At 50.9% G+C, this 14,847-nt stretch overlaps 3 pseudogenes; all 3 read left to right on the forward strand.

Moving 5' to 3' along the window:
• Nucleotides 1-316: 316 nt before the first annotated feature.
• On the forward strand, nt 317-2,112 carry LOC130020384 (WW domain-binding protein 11-like; annotated as a pseudogene).
• Nucleotides 2,113-3,064: 952 nt separating this feature from the next.
• LOC130020287 (transcription initiation factor TFIID subunit 12-like) lies at nt 3,065-6,067 on the forward strand (annotated as a pseudogene).
• Nucleotides 6,068-7,759: 1,692 nt separating this feature from the next.
• Nucleotides 7,760-9,580, forward strand: LOC130020355 (SNW domain-containing protein 1-like; annotated as a pseudogene).
• Nucleotides 9,581-14,847: the final 5,267 nt, after the last annotated feature.

The raw sequence follows: 14,847 nt of genomic DNA on the forward strand, positions 1-14,847 counted from the left end.
CCTGAGGTGTGAGATTAATTGGCCCTGAGCATGCAGTGCTTTCCCAGGAAACACAGCAGGAACCGCCTTTTTTCATTCCCTGGAGGCACAGACAGGGTGTGGACACCAAGCAGGTCCCGCCCCAGCCCCACCAGGTGACCCAGCCACGTCACGCCACACCCTGTCCGGCACCCACCCTCCAGACTTGCATAAAAGCTCTCCCTCATCAGAACTGGAAGAGCATCCCTCTGAGACTGTCCCTCAGATCGACGCACCAGCCACAGGAGACCAACAGAAAATTTTTTTTACAGAGCAAGACACCACACGAATTCTCGACATGGGACGGGGATCTACATCATCCACCAAGAGTGGAAAGTTTATGAACCCTGCCGACCAAGCCCGGAAGGAAGCCCGGAAGAGAGAATTAAAAAGGAACAGAAAACAACGCCTGATGGTACGAGCTGCAGTTTTGAAGATGAAGGATCCTAAACAGATTATCCGGGACATGGAGAAATGGGATGAAATGGAACGGAACCCGGCACAACAACCTCGCTTCCCTGAGATGGTGCTGAGAGATAAGCATCAAAAACTTCGCGAAACCTTTGACTGTATTCTGCGGCTCCATGAGAAAGAGAATCCAGAGGTATGCAAAGAATTAAGAAAGCTGGAAGTAGAATACGAGACGAAAAGTTCTCAACTGTCCTTTGCTGCCACCCAGAGCGCTCAGCCCGTGGGCATGGACAGGGCTTCTCTGTCAGATGTGTTGCCCGCTCCTGCCCACATCAGGGTCCAGGACATCCCCTTATCCCCGCGCCCAGCCACCCTCCATCCTCACAAGGACATCAGTCCCTGGACGCCCATCTGGGATGGTCTCTGAACTTCCTCGTCTCAGACACAGTGTCCCACGCCTGCCATTGGGCAGAAAGCCTCCCGGCCCCCTCCCGGGCCGCCACTTCCTCACGCCTCACAGGGTTTTGGTCGACAGGTGGGCTCTGCCCTAGATCCTCCTCTCTGGAGAAGAGAAGCCGATAGGCTATTTGATCCTGACCCGGGGCAGTGGGGTCGTGTTGACACTCCCAGCCCCAGGGAAGACGATGGCCATCCTGAGGACATGGAGCAAAATGGGTACCATGGTGGTCCTGGTGATGGTGACCCTGACCAACTGCAGGGAGACAGTGAAGGTGATGACTTGGGGCACCGGGATGAGAAGGAGAGAGATGCCAGCGAAGAACAAAAGAGTCTGAGTGTCCAGTTAACGGGTCAGCCTGGAAGGTCATGGAAGAGAAGGAAGAACATGGAGGTACTGACTCCTCTCCAGTCCGAGATGCTCCGACTGGCTGGTCAGGAGATGCCTGCAGAGGGAAGTGAAGTGGAGGGATTTTCCGAGTAGAAGGAGGAAGCGGAGGAGGATTCTGAAGCAGAAAAGCCGTCACCCAAACATCACAAGGAGGAATCTCTCTCTGGTGCACTCACATCTGGTGCTTCCCAGCACGAAGTGCCCCCAGCGGCCAGTCCACCTCCCGTTCCAGGACCAGCCCATCTGGGACCACCCCCTGCACAACCTTTCAGACCACCTGGACCCCCTCCAGGCCTTCGACCCAGACCACCTCCCGGAGCCCCTCCAGCCCTGAGGCACCTCGCAATGCCAGGACTTGAAGGGTCTTTACCCCGACTCTCCCCTCCCTTCTACCCTGCACCTCCGGGGATCCCCCACATAGTCCAGGGGTGCTGTGTCCCCCTCTGCTGCCACCACTCGACCCTGCCCCGCCTGGGCTGTTCCCACCAGCTCCCTGGCTGAGCCCAGAAGTACTGAGCGCTCCTCCCAACCTCACCCGGTGGCCCACAGCAGGTGAGAGGAGCACAGCCACAGCTGAGTAGGAAACGACGGCAACCATCAGCGCCAAGCCGCAGATCACCAGCCCCATGGCCGCGGTCACTCGCTTCATGCCCATCGCTCTGAGGATCCATCGGGAGAACAGAAGGCCTCCCGCTCCCCAGAGAAGGACAGAGGGGGATTCTGCTGTGCCTCCTGCTGAAGCAGCCCCTGATTCTGGCCCCTGCCTTCCTGTTTCCGCACAAACAAAGGGGGAAGCCTATGAGGCTTTCCTGGAAGAGATAAATGGGCTCCTGTGACCCTGGCGGGCCAGGCCACTTTGCACACTTTAGTGGTGTGAAGCAGTGCTGCTAACATCCATGCCCATTCAGACGGTCATTCTCATCCCTTTTCAATTCTTTCCCTGTAGAAGTCTTTGGAAACTTTTGACGGTGTGTGTGTGTGTGTATGTGTGGGTCTTTATTCCTGACTTGTTTGGGTTCTCTCTGGTTGCCATGGGCTGGAATAGAGATTTCTGGGGAAGAAAAACAGTTTATTTCAGCCCATCTTTCCTGTGTGTTGGGGTTTTTCTTAATATTTTCTTGGAAATATTTTGTAATATTGTGACAAGGATTGTAATGTCATTTCCTAATACAAAGCAAGATATGTGGGAAGAAATGTACAATTCTTTGATTAAAATGATTTCCCACTCATCTTTGAGTGTTTCATGAAGAAATAAATATTCTACACCAAATAAAAAATAGACTCAGGTGGTACCGTTCCATTTGGGGTGAAGTGAAACTTCTACTTGTAGTTCATGAGCTGCCACCTCCAGGAAAATGGCTTCAGGGCCAGCAGGGATGTGCTTCTTCTCCCACTCGGCAGATGCTTATTGATGGGAGGCACAGAGACCCACCATTCATGGAGCTCACCCACTCAGCCATTACCGATGCAGAGTCTGGGAGGGACAGAAGGCACTGTCACCAGGATACTAGTGCCTGTGTGTATGGTTATGAAGCAGGATACTTCTCCTATCAGGAATGAGCTCCAGTGAAGGCTGTAAGGTTTCTTCATTCGCCACGTGCCAGGGCCTGCTAATATCATCTCAGACTCAGCTTGTGCGTTGGTCTCTTCCCTGGTATTCTGACTGCTTCTCTAAATGCCCCAAGTGCTAGAGTTCAATATTGTTTCAGCACCTATAGCCTCTTTTACGAGAGTGTTCTGTTCCTGTTTATATTACACATTGGGTTTTATTCTGGTCATCCTGGACCTATGACGTGGGCACAGTTTAAAAAGAAAAAAAAATGAAGGTATGCTCCTCTTGAATCCTTGTCCTTTATGAGTTCAGAAAATAAAATGCGGGGACTGCTGCTGAGAGGAGTGTGCTTTAGGTGGCCAAGAATACACTCCCTACCTTCCAGGCCTCCCCAAGAGAGAGACAGGGAGAGGGGTGTTGGTGGACCTCAGCCCGAGGGTGAAAATGGCTCCGTTAGTGCAGAGCTGCTAGCATATTTATAGATCATCTTAAGGGGGGAGGGTTGAGGTAAGAACATAGGTGTGATTGATATTTACAGAGATAAGTATTAGGCAGAGGAAATTCTCTTGGGGAGATCAACTCAAGAAGACACTCTGTATCCCAGGACACCTATATTGCTTTTATCTTTCCCTCTAGTTGTAGAAGTTATCAATACTTGCAATGGTTTGGACAAACACAATAAGAGACAAAGATCCCAAAACTTAGTTCTCTGGGCTGAGAGCAATCAAGGCTTTTAACACTTAGTTCTCTGTGCTCTGAGAACAAGCGAGGCTTTTACCATCTATCCCAGAGGAAGACCTCGGCCAGCTCAGCTTGTTCTTCCTCATGGGGGTCCTGTCTCTTAAGTTGTAACTGCTCACATCAAGACCACGCATTCTTACTTTCTAGAATGTCCCATTTCTGCTCGGGTAGCTTTGCCACTCGCCCCGGGTCCATCCCATCCCCAGGGCAGGACCTCCCTTTTGGGGTGTTAGCAACTACAGACACTGAAGCTTGAGTCAAGAAATTATGACCAAGTAATTATGCCCAGGAGTAGAAATAGTTCAGAGTCAATCACCTCCCAAATATGAGGAGCATAGCCTTAATGGTCTTTCTGTGTGTATCCAAAGAACATGGCCCGTTGGCAACTAGAAGAGAGGCCGAAGTGCCCCACTCGGGCATCATTAGACCTCACAGGCTCCTGTGTTTCTGTGGGACCCACCTCAGGTCGCCTAGAAGGTGTCTACACAGCAGTAAAGGCGCCGTGTTGAAATAGAAACAATGAGAAGCCTTCCTTTTTCTTGAGTGATCGCTGGAAATAGAGGGTTGCGTATAAAAACGAAAATAGATCGATTCTGCTGCAGGTTCTGGAGAGTGGGCACAGGGCAGGCAGCCCCGGGAAGCGACCTCCCCCCTCTCTGGCCTGCCCAATTTGTCCCCACATTCAGGAACGCCTGGCTGGGTCAGGATGGGTCAAGTCGGCCATGAGCACCTACATGTGTTCACGTCCCAACAGAGCGAGGGCCCATACAGTACCCGAAACCCTGCCAGCAGCGATTTCTACACACACCAGGTGTGGCAAAAAGGAACAAAAAAATCATCTCAGACAGGAACCAGGGCTCCCTGCCACCCACTACAGGTGAGATTAATCCCGATCTGCACCTTTCCTGCTGGGGGACCCTGGGGCTGCCTCCAGGCCACATCCGCTCCCCTCAGGGTGCTGACAAAGGAGCAGGGCAGCCGGAAAGGACCCAAGTTGAGGGAAAAGTGGGATCCCAGAGGAGACAGACCTTCCAGCCTCCTTCTCTGTCCCGAGTTCCCAAGCGACAGGGATTCCAGGGCTGTTGAATATTAACACTGAGGATTTAAGGCTTCAGTGAATTGCTGATTTTCTTCCTCCCAGAGAAGCTTACAGTGCTCTAGCGAGCACCTCTAATGCCCTGAATTGATCTCTCACCTTTCCCTGTAGTAGTTACTAAGTCAAAATCTTCTGGAGACTGTAGACCGTGAAGTGAATTATTTGCTTTTCTCTTTCCCCTAGAGCCTGTTCACAGTTTTATACGGAGAACTGCTCTATGCTTAAACACAGAGAGACCATAGATGTTGTGCTGCTACTATTTGGAAATTGAATGGCTATGAGAGCTATCTCGGGCATTGTTATAATTACTTGACTCGGGCATTGGTTTCCGTAGTTCCTAACTAGAGAGGTCCTGCCGTGGGACTGGGATGGATGGGGGTGAGCATTGAAGCTACCCAAGCATCGAAATGGGACAATCTAGAATGCATGAAAGCATGATCTTGATGCGACCATTGTGCTTTAAGAGACAGCACCCCCATGGGGAAGGAAGGACTAAAATAGGCCTAAGATGCTACTCAGATTTACAGTGGGAGCACAGCAGCCTTGCTCCAGAGCCCAGGAACTAAGTTTTGGAAACAGTCGTTTTTGCTATGTTCGTAGAAATAGCTGCAACTATTAAGTAAACTTAAATGTCTCAATGTAAGAAATGATGCATGAGATGAACAGGCCATGAGCATACAAGGCTCTCCAGGATACATAGCAGAAGTGACATTTTCTAATACCCTTAAGGCACAGACAGGGTGTGGACACCAAGCTGGCCCCGCCCTAGCCCTCCCTCATGACTCTGGCAGGTCCTGCCACACCCTGTCTGGCACCCACCCTCTGGGATTGCATAAAAGCTCTTCCCCTCCCGAAGTAAAAGAGCATTCCTCTGAGACCTTTCCTCTGAGAGCGTCCCTCTGAGCGTGTTCCTCTGAGCAACCAGTTTGGCCCCTCGGTCCTCTTCAACCTCTCCAATTCCTCATCCATATAACCGGAACCAGCCAGCACCCCTCCACAAGGCTCCATGGCCAATAGTACTACAGAAGGAAAGCTACCGGGTACTCCTGGGAGAGGAGGGAGACTAAACCCTGGAAACAGCCAGGTATTGACCAAGAAGAAGTTACAGGACTTAGTAAGAGAAGTGGATCCCAATGTGGAATTAGACGAAGGTGTGGAAGAGATGCTGCTGCAGATTGCTGATGACTTTGTCGAGAGTGTGGCGACAGCCGCCTGCCAACTTGCTCGGCATCGCACGTCCTGCACTCTGGAGGTAAAGGATGTCCAGCTTCATCTAGAGCGCCGGTGGAACATGTGGATCCCAGGATTTGGCCCTGAAGAAAGCCGACCCCACAAAAAAGCTTGTACCGCAGAAACTCACAAACAGAGAATGGCCTTGATCCAAAAAACAGCCAAGAAATAGCACATGGAAAGGTCAGGGAATGGACGACAATATTTGGAGAGACTTGAGCTGAAACTTCGGCCATCTCATCCTTTGGTTTGCTTTTCCAGAATAAAGAAATTACTAATTGAAAAAAATAAAAACCGTTCTTCCCGAGATCGGGAACTCTAGGCGCACCCAGTTTCCCGCCTCGGGGTTCAGACACCATGTGCCTCAATGCAGCCTGGAGCCAAGACAGCACCCAGAATCCAAGTTCTTCCAGAAGAAAGCAGCAGGTTGCGAACGCCTTTGGATGGCCATCTGCCTAGAGGCAGGAAGGACTGACAGGGGCTGCTAGCTCTTCTCCCAGCAAGGGAAATGGCAAGTCTCTGCATCTGCTCCTTGATTCGCTTTAACCGTTCTTCCCTTAGGCCTGGACCCTGTGCTGTGGAATGACTCCATCCATGTCCATGGTGACCTCGTCTTTGAAGGTGCTCAGTGAGGGTTGGACTCCTCCTGAGAAGCCCACAGAAACGCACTTTCCAGATTGGATTAGTGATTTCCGTTGGAAACTAGGAGAGAGGTCACAGGGTCCCACGGCGGCGTCATTAAACCTCACAGGCCCCTGCTTTTCTGGGGGACCTACCTTCTCGGGGCCGGGGGCTTCAATTCTTCCTCCCCAAAGGACTTTGATTTTGAAAGTGTCAAGATGATATTGTTCCGACCGGCCCAGGGGAGCTCTGGCCACAGTGCCCTCCGCCGACCACAAGAGCTTTGGCCCAGCTTTCAGAACTGAGAACGATAAATTGGTTTGATAGATATATTGACTTCAATGTTGATTTTAATTGTAATCTATTGATTTTAATATTAAAAAATTTTTAATACAAGTTATTTCCTGAATTTTATCAATGGTTACGTGCCTTTTTTCTCCATTTATATAAAGAAAACAATGAAAAGAACGTGATTTTCATGCCTTTGGCGACTTAAGAAGGAGGAATCTGAAATTTTTATTATTTCCCAAAAGAACATTCCCAGGGGCCTTTTCCCTGTCCACACAGCAGGAAAGACGTCACTTTATATAGAAACAGTCACTTTTCGATGAGTGATTGTTGGAAATAGAGGGTTGGGTATAAAATAAGAAAACATGATTGGTGCTGCGGCAGGCTCCGAAGAGTGGGTGCAGGGCCGGCAGCCCCAGGAAGCAACCTCCCCTTCTCTGACTGGCCCCCTCGGCCCCCACACTCAGGAACACCCAGCTGGGCCAGAGCGGAAGCAGAGCGTCTCCTTGAGTTGATTGCCCCAAGGGAATTATCCCTGCAGAAAACTTGACCCATTTACCTCTAAATGATTAGCCACACCAAAGTGCATCCTATACCTGAACAATTCAGATGTTCTATGCGTGTGCCAGCAGCTCTGCCTAAACGGGCCTCTTTGACCATCAGTCTGTGGTCCCCTTCCCTTTGCTGGGGAGGTGGTCCTGGGCCTCCGAATGCATACATCGCCCGCCTATAGTTTGTTTGATCTCTCACAGGGCAACTTCACTGGAGATCTGAGCCCACAGCGGGGGGATGATTCAGAGGTACGCGGGTGCTGGGGCAGGGAGGAACCACAGATTGGTAAAGGCCACGGACAGTTCCTGCCCTTTGGTGCTGCTGCCTGTGGAGGCCCAGGCATGAGAAACCCAGAAGGGCACGGTGCAGAGACAAGGGTCAGCCGCAATTCTTGCCGGAGAAGATGGCCCTCAGCAGCCGTTTACCTGCCCCAACTCAGCTAGCTCAAGACCAGCCTGAGACTGAGGAAAAGGCAAGATCCCAGATGTCCCCACAAACCTCACTGGTTTCCTCTGAAGAGAGCCTCCAGCATAGAGGTACAGGAAAGTTTGGATACCTCGCTTATTAGTGGAGTTTGGAGATGGAGTTGCTTTTCCAGAGATCCACGTGGCCCAGGGTCCACTGCCTATGGGACCAAAGAAGGTAAAAGGTAAAGGTAAAGGCCCTCCCGTTGATCGTCGATTTGCTCGAGCGGGCCCAGTAACGTCTCCATTGGAGACTTTGTTGTTACTGTGTCTGGCATATCGAATACTCTCGGTAGCATGCCGGGCTCTCCGAGAGGGGTGGAGGAATCGAACTCGGGTCGGCCATGTTGGCCGCTTGTAAGGCGAATGCCCTACCCGCTGTGCTATCGCTCCAGCTCCCCGAAGAAAAAAATGTCAAATGCACTGGCCATTCAGGTGGACACTGAAGGAAATATCAAGTATGATGCAATTGCTCGACAAGGACAGCCCAAAGACAAGGTCATTTACAGCAAGTACCGTGACCTGGTGCCCAAAGAAGCCTTGAAGGCTGATGACCTCCAGAGACCCGATGAAGAAGCCATTCGAGAGGTAACAGAAAAGACCAGACGAGCCTTCGAGAGGTCTGTGTCTCAGAAGCTGGCTGCCGCCGTGCCTCCCCGAGCGGCTGAAAAGCGGGCTCCTGCTCAGTATATCCGATTCACTCCAGCTCAGCAAAGAGCGACTTTCAACTCTGGAGACAAACTGAGTGTTATTCAGGTGTCAGAAATGCAGAAAGATCCCATGGAGCCTACGAGATTCAAAACTAATAAGAAAACTCCTTGGGGACCACCTTCTCGTCCTGCACCCATCATGCATTCTCCCAGCCGGAAGATGACTGTGAAGGAGCAACAAGCATGGAAGATTCCTCCTTGTATCTCCAAATGGAAGAACGCGAGGGGTTACACAGTTCCCTTAGACAAACACCTGGCTGATGTTGGAAGGTCAGTGCAGACCGTGCAAATCAATGAGAACTTTGCCAGGCTGGCAGAAGCGCTGTACATCGCCAACCGGAAGGCTCGTGAAGCTGTGGAAATGCGTGCTCAGGTACAGAGAAAGATGGCACCGAGAGAAAAGAAGAAATGTGAAGAGTCGCTCAGAGAAATGGCCCAGAGAGCCAGGGGCAGGAGAGCTGGTCTCAAAACCCATGTTCTGAAAGAGGATGTAGACACACGCAAGAGAGATGAAATCCGGCAGAACAGGAAGACAGAGAGACGGCTTGACCTCAATCTTTCCAGGGCAGCACCCGAGAAAAAATGGCCTAAATTTCATGAGAACCGAGATACCAGTGAAGTGACTGCACGTGGTGTGGCCAACCCTCGGCCTTCCGATGGTGTTCAGAGGCTCCTGAACCAAACATAGGGGATGGACAGCGGTTTTGCAGAAAGAGAAGACGAAATATACAAAGTTCATGACCAAGCATGGAGAGGTGGCACAGAAAGGGCCCCTGACATTTACAGGCCCAGGGAAAATTCAGACAAGAATACGGATGGTGGTGACCTCGAACCCAGAAGAAAGATCCACAGATCTGTTCTCGATAAGGTGTTTTCTGGTTCAGATCATAGGTAGCGAGGCCTAGAGGTACCAGTTCAGTATGTAGAGGATCCTTTTGGCTTGGACATGTTTCTGGAAGAAGCCAAACACTCGGTGCCTCTAAAAGACTTTCAAATAGCAGTCGACTCAAGGAACATGAGCATGAAGGCAAGAAAGGAAGAAGGGAATAGAGGCGCCTCTGGGGGGAAGAACTGTGTGACTCAGTGAAGGGACGCAGGTCCCGTAGGGCCACACTTGATCTGGGAGAAACCGGAATAAAAACCAAATCTGCAGTGTCAGAACCCAGGGCTCCTTTTTATTTCGAGAAATAAGGGGTGGCAAACTCTACTGCCATGGGGGTCCCCTACCACTCATCCCTGCGACATGGCATGGGGAGGGAATGTGGACTGTGTGTAATCCCCTTTCCTATTAGTTCAGTGTGTTTTCAACGAGGAATAAAGTTTTCTCTGTTTAAACCATCGTGCTGGTCTTGTGAGGGTGTGTGTTTTGGTGATAGGGCGACTCCAGCCATGGTTGTGGGGAGCCTCAGCTCCAACCAGAGGCAGAACCATCATGTGCTCCACCCGGGACCAGTTCCGTCTGTCCAGACTCCCAAAGCTCTCAGAACTTTTGAGACCGCACTCAGATTTGGCACTTATTCTGGGTTTCTCCCGATCCCTTCCTCTGTGTCACCGGTTTTCGGGGTCTCAGGCGAACACCTGCCCCCCACCTGAGCCCTTGGCAGCAAAGAAAATAGCAGCAGCTGAGGAGATGCAGGGGCTGGAACATGCATCCTGTGTCACTGGCACTAGAATGTGGATAAACGTTTGCATATTTGAAAAAGTAAAAACTCGAATTCAGATGCCTGGGGGCAGAGATGACGCTGTTCCTGAGTTTATCAGAGGCTCAGGGTCTATGGGGAAGAAAGCCGAGAAGCTGATGAGCAGTGAGGAGGGGCTGTGGGCCCTGCCCAGCCTGTGTTCCTCATCTTTGCGGCCAGTGAGCTTGCAGGATTGTGGAGAGCCAGGCCTGCACCTGAGTGTCCCCTCTGGGCTCCTGTGTCAGGGTCGGTCCTGGTTCCCATCACAGCCCCTTGCCGTAGTCTCGGTATCTGCCTGCCTGGGGAGGGGTAGGAACAGTGTCCCTTCCAGGGTGCATGGTGTGCTGAACACTGGCCACAATCCCTGCTGTGGGCATGTAGGAACAGAAACCCTCTCAAGTCTGGGTGCTGGGTGGCCTCCAGGGTGGGGAGCTGGGGTTTGGGACGGATGAGAGCCAGGAGAGAACCCAGACAGGCTGCCCCGCAAAGCAATGGACTGCTGGGGGTTAATAACACTCAGATTTCTTAAGCTAGAGATCACATTTCCTTGACATATATGCTTTGAGCTCCTCAGAGAGGAGAAACTGAGGCACTACTCAGATGTAGACATCCCCAGGTGCAGCCGAAGGATGGTGGGCCCCTCAGAAAGTGTCTAAAGACTGGAAATTCAAGGTTTGCTTATCATTGTACAATTGAAGACTGAAAATCAAGGTTGAAAATGCTTCTCTTCAAATTTCATTTTCGTAACTCGATACCAAGAACTTCCTAGAGAGAATGCAGTGAGCTGTGGCTTCCCTAGAGATAATGCAGCATCTGATAGGACAAGGTGTTACGATGCATAGTTTGCTTCATCAAATGCTTTTCTAGCGCGTTTTATTTCTTCATTCGCATCAAGCAAGTCTTTCACCCTAGCAAACTTCCTCGGGTCCTTGCGAACCAAGAAGACAATATCTTCCACTTGGACGCGGCCTTGCACGCCGATGGACATTGCTCTGTGCGTCATTTCCGTGATGAATTCTACGACGATGTCTTCGAGAATTTCCACTGATTCTGTATAAGGATTCTGGTCATCCCCAAATGCGTACATCAGGCATCGTAATTCTTTGGAAAACAGTCCCTTTCTACGAACCTGCCCACCTTCAGCACCTCCTCCGGTTTCTTTGTTTTCTTCCCCAAGAGCGAGGGCTTCCTCCTGCTGGGCCATAGCAGCTGCCCACCCACCTGGGTGTCAGGGCCTCAGAGCCGCTGCTTCCACTCCTTCTGCCGTCTCGTTTCCTGGAGAAGATCTTTTTGGTTGTTTTTTGGGCGGTACCTGGCAGTGCTCTGGTACACTCAGGAAGATGCTTCCAGCTCTCTTCTTCCCTGGGGACACCAGCTGTGGAAAGGTCCTGGGCAGAGCCTTTGAGTCTTGGCTTCCGAAGGGATGCAGGAACCTCCAGGCCTCTCTTGGATGCTCTTCTTGTGCTCAGAGGGATGCGATCATAGGGATGCTCTCTGAGGGATGCTCTTCCAGTTTTGATGGGGAAGAGCTTTTATGCAAGCCTGGAGGGTGGGTGCCAGACAGGGTGTGGCAGGACCTGCCTGGGTCACCTGGTGGGGCTAGGGCAGGGCCAGCTTTGTGTCCACACCCTGTCTGTGCCTCCAGGGAATGAAAAACTTCGACTCCTGCTGTGTGTCCTGGGAGAGACTTGCATGCTCAAGGCCTGGTAATCTCACATGCCAGGACAGTCCTGATCAATCCCAGACTCCTCTGCAGCTTCCCCTTTCTGCAGGGAGGTGGGATGTGGGGAGAGGTAAGCGACCCTGAAGAGATGTTAGAGGCCCTCAGCTATTTCCTAGACCATTGTTGGAAGAGACCCAGGGCTGGGTGGGGATCCCCTGTGCTCTTTGTCCCACTGTCTCTGTCTCAGGGTCCCTCTGAGCAATGGTGCCCATGGTCCGGGCACAGAGAGAGACTCTGTCTCTCACATGCACATGCACATGCCCAAAAACCCAGATCAAGCTGTGAGGGTAGTTAGCACCTGACCAGACAAAGAGAGTCACACCACCACATACACACACATACATACAAACAAGAACACACACACAGAGGAGTGATTCTTTGCAGATCCAAGACTAACCTCTGATATAGATCTTGGGCATCCACTGCTCTTGCAAACAGTTAGAGAGGCCAAAGCTTCCCCTGTAGACTGGGAACTGAATTATATGCTTTTCTCTTTCCCCTAGGGCCTTTTCAGAGTTTACTACAGAGCAGTGATCTTTGCTCAGTAAAGACAGAGAGAACATTAATGTTGTGCTGCTTGTATTTGGGAGTTGATTGGCTCTGAGATAGATCTTGGGCATCGTTATAATTCCTTGACTCAGGCTTTGGTTTCTGTAGTTCGTAACACCACACAAATAAAGGTCTGCTGTGGGACTGGGTTGGACCCAAGGAGAGCAGTGAAACTATCGAGGTATCGCAATGGGACAATTCAGAAAACATAAAAACACCATCTGATGCAAACCATTGTGACTTAAGACACAGGAGCCCCGTGGGAAAGGAAGGACTAAACTAGGCCTGAGGAGCTACTTGGATTTACCGTAGAAGCCCAGTAGCCTTGTCCATGGAGCCCAGAGTACTAAGTTTTGGAATCAGTATCTTTTACTGTGTTTCTCCAAATACCTGCAAGTATTAAGTAAATTTTCCAAGATTACCGCACCATATTTGATAGGGTTCAAATATGGTTTGAACCATGCGAACATCTGCAAGGGTGATTAGAGGCCACCCTAGAAGCCTCTATCACTCTCGGATGGCCTGGCAACTGCCGAGAATATCCTGCCCGCATGGGAGAGTCTGGAAAGCTTTCCGTGGCATATTTGATATGCCAAAACCAGTAAATACAACGGGTCTCATTCCCCTGACCCTGAAAGAGCCACCAATATGGCAGTGTTAGAAGGATGAGGAAGGAGAGGCTGATAAAATCTCAAGGCCAAAGTAGGCTGGCAAAACAAGGACAAAAAAGACTATCTGTATTTTCAATGCACGTATGCTGGCATTGGATGCATCCATCGAGGACCTGATGGTATAAGCATGAAAGATCAAGTACATCATTGGTCTGCCCGAGATTAGAAGGCATCAATCACATCACGCCTTTTTCGACATTGGAGAAGTAACTGTTCCTCAGATCATGGACAGAATATGTGTTGGTGGTGTCAGTGTCCTTGTCAACGTGAACTTGACCATGAGTATTGATTCGATCGAAAGCCTAAGAACCTGAATCAGACGATTACCCTTGAATAGATGTGGCTCACTGCCGGCAGTTTCTATCTTCGTTGTCAACACACCAACGTCCAATTATGATGAAGCAGAAATTGAGAAATTCTACATGGAGTTGGAGAAGTTCTACAAAGAAGACCACACTTTCTACAAGATCATTGTTGGTGATTTTAATGCCAAGATAGGACCGAGAAGATCAGCTGAAGAACTCCACATTGCGACCCATGGCCTAGAATGGAACGAACATTCATTCGTCCTCAGTGAATGAATTCATCGTATCCACCAAGACCACTCATGGTAACTCATTGAACATGGGAGTCTCCCGGTGGATGGTTATACTATGAAATTAACCATATCATAATCAATTGATGGTTTTGCCTGACTGATGTTGCTGTTGTCCCAAAATTCCAAACAAGATCAGACCACTGTCTCCGTGCAAAATTCTACTCCCCGGAGTGGGACAAATGACTGCAAAGTTTAAGTACAGCAAGTAAAGTCTAGTTAATGTAGTCAATGATTGACAGGTCTGACCTGTTCCTGCACTGACCCGTCTACCTCTCACTCAGATGCCAAATAGCAACGGGGCTCCAGACAACCGGCCGGGTCTTTTGAGACATGCAGGAGAGGCCAACTGAGGCCATCTGGCCTTTGGCAACTTGGAGTTTGGGGCCTTGCAGGCACGGAACCCAGGGATCTGGCTCACTCTGGACTGTTTATAGCTTTGGGGTGCCCGGACCAAGACAGCCAAGCAGCTGGCATTGACACTGGGCCTGACCTGAGGCGCCTTGGGCATGGAAATTCTCAGTGCCCAGAGCTGAGCTGGTCTCAAGTGGCTGGTTCAAGGGGGCAAGAGCACACAGGGCCCCCATGCAACTGCCCGCTAGAGGGGGGGAAGGGGCCTTCTCTGAGTGCAGAGTCTATGCACGGCCTGCACACACCCCTGCTCACACAGAGGCTCAGACAGAGTCGAGGGACAAAGAGCACCAGGGCTTCCCCACCCAGCCCGGGTAGTCTGACAACAAGGGCCCAAGAAAAAGCCTAGGGACTCTCAGGTCACTTCTGGGTCACCTGCCTCTCCCCGCAACACTCCATGCAGAAAAGGGGAACTGCAGAGGAGTCTGGGATTGTTCAGGACTATCCTATTGTTCAGGCCATATCAGGACATGGCCTGAGGTTGAGATTCACAGGCCATGAGTGTGCAAGGGTCTTCCAAGACACATAGCAGGAGTTGTCTTTTTTCATTCCCTGGAGGCACAGACAGGGTGTGGACAGGAGGCAGGCCCCTCCCTAGCCTGACCTACTGACCCAGCCAGGTCCTGCCACACCCTGTCTGGCACCCACCCTCCAGGCTTGCATAAAAGCACTTCCCCTACCACAAGTGG

The sequence above is a fragment of the Sorex fumeus genome, unplaced genomic scaffold (genome assembly GCF_029834395.1).
Source record: "Sorex fumeus unplaced genomic scaffold, SorFum_2.1 ptg000011l, whole genome shotgun sequence".
In the NCBI taxonomy this organism is placed as follows: Eukaryota; Metazoa; Chordata; class Mammalia; order Eulipotyphla; family Soricidae; genus Sorex; species Sorex fumeus.